Source organism: Olea europaea, chromosome 1 (assembly GCF_002742605.1).
Source record: "Olea europaea var. sylvestris chromosome 1, O_europaea_v1, whole genome shotgun sequence".
NCBI classification, from domain to species: domain Eukaryota; kingdom Viridiplantae; phylum Streptophyta; class Magnoliopsida; order Lamiales; family Oleaceae; genus Olea; species Olea europaea.
The window spans coordinates 5098305-5103114 of record NC_036237.1 but is presented as its reverse complement, the minus strand read 5'-3'; the positions used below and the strand labels follow the sequence as shown (position 1 = coordinate 5103114).

The 4810-nt window shown below is 39.3% G+C and overlaps 1 long non-coding RNA gene across 1 annotated transcript in view; it reads left to right on the top strand.

Moving 5' to 3' along the window:
• Positions 1–1315: 1315 nt before the first annotated feature.
• The window catches only part of LOC111379327, an 11813-nt gene continuing 8318 nt past the window's right edge, over positions 1316–4810 (top strand). Inside the window, exons 1-2 of the long non-coding RNA XR_002700040.1 lie at positions 1316–1519; positions 1600–1683. This is a non-coding gene — a long non-coding RNA (uncharacterized LOC111379327). The remainder of the gene's footprint in view (positions 1520–1599; positions 1684–4810) is intronic.

Sequence of the window (4810 nt, the reverse complement as noted above, 5' to 3'; positions counted from 1 at the left end):
TAAAAACTAATTTTACTCTCCAATCTAGTGAAACTAGTAACCATAATTCCACCCATTTAATATACATTTTGTTCCATAAAATCAACTCCCAAGTGAAATATTCTATTTATATAATCATTTTCACAATTAATTAATCAAAAATCCAAAATCGAATTCTAGGGTTTCCCCAAAAATTTTACTACCTACCTTGCTGAAACTGAAACTTAATTAATCCTCAAGCTTGAGCTCCAAATCCTACATATATCACCTAAATTTGACATTTTATTACTACAAGTTAAAACCCTAAAATTTTAATATAAATCACACCTTTATCACTTGAAACAATGGATAAATTATATCCCAACTTGAAGAGATCAGCCTTACCTCTTTTCTTCTTCCCTTTTTTTTTTCTTCCTTCCTTTTTCTTCTTCTTTTTCCTTTCTTCTTTTCCTTTTTCTTTTTTCTCTCACGGTCTCTTCTTCTCTCGCGTCACTGTGTGTGTAGGGGTGGGTTTTGGGAGAAAAAGAATGGTCAAAGGTTGAATTTTAAAGTCGCACATGTTCAATTTGCAAAGAAAGTCCCTTAAATCTAATTACAACATACAAGTAAATCCTCAACTTCCAAAAATATATAAATAAATCCCAAAACAATTTTTTTATTTTGTTCAACTTAACCTTGAAAATATTTATAATTTATAAGATAAACCCAAATAAAATGATTTAGTCAATCAAGTCCCAATAAAAATGATTTATTTCATACAAGTCCTCATTTGACTTGACTTTGAAAATTCCACTATCCACTTTGACTAGATAAAAATGTGAGTTGTAACAATTGGAGTATTATCTATATCACTTGGCTTTTCCATGCACCTTTCATATGGTCAATTGAAACAGAAAGTGATTCTAATACATAAATGCTATCACTTTTCAGTTAGAAATAGAAGATGTAAACAATTATCCAAACCCTTGTACGTTTAACTAGGGTTCGTGGTTTGATTAACTCTTCACACTTTCAGAGGATTGGCCTTAGATTCACTCGTGTGTGGAAAAATTGATTTTTTAGGAAATTTAATTATATATATATTTCTTTATGATGAGCCAAACAGAAGATAGTCACGGAAGTTGAGTGTTACTGGTGCTTCTTTAGCTGTCAAACCTATTAGCTTTTCCACTTCATTTACTCAATCGACGTATATTTTTTTGCTGTAATTGATATCATACAGCACGACTATGATATGGACTTCTCATGGATGGTTTCTTTTTGTTTTGTGAAATAATTAACAATGCAAAGCACTGTATGACAAAAACGTTTATTTAAAATTACTCAATGCTGTTAAACCCTTTCCAGGTGATAGCAGCACGGTTGTTGGAATCAAAACAGTCTATACCTCATTTATATTTGTCCACAGGTCTCAAACTTCCTAAGATTTTTGTACTCATAGTATTATATATCTAGCCCTACCCATCTGATACTCATATTAAAGATTTCAATTTAGATGTCATACTGGATCCTCCTCTCTCCTTTAGGAAGGAGCTTAAAAGTATGTGCCTTTGATCTCTGTTTTATTACTTTTCTCTTCTCAAAGCACTAATATAAGTTCAATCTCAATTTTTTTCCCAGCAAAATATGGTGTAAAAGTCTCAGTGAATGACATCATCATCAAAGCTGTTGCTATTGCATTGAGAAATGTACCAGAAGCAAATGGTAAGTTGCACTGCTTTTGATGTTATTTCGCGCGGGTTAAGTCGCTAACAATTAAAAAGGATCAAACGATTGTGTAAGGGACGAAACCTCTTGAGACAAAATCCCAAAAAGGGGTGTTCTTTTATTGGCGATGAACTTTACAATTGGAAATGGAAAACAACGTGCCTCCAAGGGGCGCAAGCACACGAGTTACAGAAAGAAAAGTGTTTAAGTCTAAAAGCTAAGGAAATGAAAATTACATATTCTCTGTTCGAGAGTTTTGGATTCGGTCCTTTGCTTCTACGTCCTTTCTCCCTTTTATACCTCATAGACGATCTTTTTGTGATTAACTACTCTAAAAACTGCTTGATCGTCCTATAACTACCCACTTTCTTCGTAGTGGCCATTTTGTCATAAAACTGCCTTTTAACTGCTGCCATTACCTTTTATCGTTCAACCGCTTTCGATTGAATTCCTTGAGTCGTGGAAAGTGATAGGGCTACTTTAACAGCTGCCTTGATAACTGCATTTCTTGATAACCACGATGCGTTATGTCTGTTGATACCTTGGGCTACTTGAAGGTTTGGGCGAGAATAGAATAACAGCTCTGAGCGACCGTATGACACTCTATTCGTTCAGATTCTGGGCGACTTGCAAACTTTAGGCGATTGCGTTACCGCATTCTTGGGCCCCTTATTTGGGCCTTCACCTTGATTCGTTCGATTGGACTTCGTTCTTTGGGCTATCTGATTTGGGGATCCTCCAATTGGGCTTTACTCCTTGGGCTGTTCGATTTGGGCTGAATTTTTATGTGTCAACAATTACCCCCCAATATAGCAGAATTAATAATAATTATTGAATTTTGCCATATTCACTTCATGTTTCCAGCAACGTTCGAAATTTCCATGAATTTCAATCATTGTTTCCTTCTATAACTTGAAAAAGTGCGTCGTTTTGCAAACCTTTATAAACCCCAAACACGCCATTTCACTGCTACCAAACCACGCATCATATTTTTTACATCTCTTTCACGATTCACTGTTCATCTTTTGCTTCCTTGTTACGTAACCCTGAAAAGCTTTGTTCTTTCTCTAATGGCTGCTTCACAATCTCAAACTAGCGACTCCTTTAGTTTTGATGACTTTCAGAAACTTCTGAGTCGTCCATACATAACCCCAAGTTTTCTCGCCCCCGCCGACGTTGGACGTAATGAGTTTTACTTGGGTGTCCTTTCTTCAACAATGCGGAGGCAGTTGAACAGGCGGCGGTGGGTCAGCTGTTTCCTTGCACTCATGGCCCTCCTTTTCTAAACTCTCTGCCGCTGGGGCCACTTCGCGAAAGAGGTATTCGCACTTGGCCTAAATCTGATGTAGCTTTTCGTAGGTGGCATGCTCGCATTGTGGGCCATGGTCCTACTAAGGCACTTTTTGATCGCGCTAGGATTTCTGATTTGTTAGAAGTCTTTATTCGCCCCCCTACTTTTGATTCAGCGCTCTTTTCGATTGCTTTGAGTTTTTGGTCCCCTGAGTATAACACCTTTATTTTTCTTCTTGGCCCCATGTCTATTACGTTAAGGGATGTTGGGGCCCGGGTGAATTTACCACCTTTGGGCGATACCATTTTCCCAGGTATCTTAGTTTCTGGTGACGCCCCACAGTTTGGTAAAAACTATACCGATTCTTATTCAAGCCTGCAGACCCTCCACAATCATTCGAGTGCTAAGCCTACCCATACTGAGCGAGTAGCTTTCCTTTTAGTTTGGCTTTGTAAATATGTGTTGTGCGTGCCAAGTATAAAGCCTTCTCTGAGTTATTTACCCATAGCGCACGAATTGGCGCGTGGCAGGCCTTTGAATTTATGTTCTTTGTTTTTGGCTGCCCTTTATAGAGGCATGGCCTCTCTTCAAGCTCAATTGAAGAATGGTGCATCTCTCACTGGCAGTGGACCTCTTTGGTTTACTCAACTGTGGTTGAGATCCTACTTTCCATCGCTTGGTGCTCTATCCATTTCTTGTCCTTCTACTAGCTGTTACGGGTTAGCTATGGAGCCCCCAACTCCTGTAAATATGTCCAGAAGGGACATTTTTTCTCTCTTTTATTCTTTAGATTCAATCTCTTCCTTTTTTCCTTTTCCTCATTTCTTGACTCCAAACTATGTACATCCCCCTTCCACTATAGATAGCGCGAGCAACTCTCTGCTCATTTGGATCCAGTTTTTAACCGGGAGGGAGCTTTTCCATGATATCTTAACTGGAACCAATGCCAAAGCGGGGGTAGAAATTTATGCTCCCCAATTTTTTGCTCGCCAGCTTGATTTTGGCCAAACTTGGCCTGTTCCTCTTTGCTATTCGAAGAACTTAATTGACCGTTTTCATACCATTAATAAGGCGGAAGCAGAGGCTATAAACGCTTGCAACCTCCATTTATCAAGCCACTTTTCATTAGCCCCTTTTAATTCTTATCATGCCACTCACCCTCTTTTTGAACAACTCTGGCCATCGGTGAAGCGCAGATTATTTGCGACTAAGGCCAATCGTGCCTTTCATTCATTAGACCAACCGAGTATTTCTCCTCCTCCTCCTGTTTTGGTAACTCCTTTGTCTATTCGGAGCCCCTCTCCTTCTCGTCGCACTAAACAATCTGCTCGTCCATCTTCTTCTCTCCCTGCCAGGCCTACTACGGCCAAGAGTGCTCCAAGCCGCAAACGGCCAGCCTCAGCATCTCCCATTCTGGAAGATGATGTTGATGATGATGATGCCCCTCTTATCGTCAGGAGGAAGGTAATTAAATTGGTCTATTTACAAATATGCTTTTCCACATTTGAAACTTTTCTGTGTACTGATGATCTTTTGGACTTTTCAGAAAAGCTCAGCCACTCCTTCAAAGGCTTTGGCATCGACAACTCCTGCTCCATCATCCTCTGCTGAGGCTACTTCATCCAAACCGGTTGATGAGGGGACCATGCTTAAAGATACATCTTCAGTCCCAGAGTTTTCATCACAACCCATGGATGAGCCACCTTCTTACCAGGGCTTCAACCCTCCAAACATCGAAGCAGAAGGTAATTCAGTTTTTTGATGTCTTACCTTTGCTCGTGCTATTGGTTTCTGATTTGTTGCTCTTGAGCTTTGCAGATACTCCTATGAGTC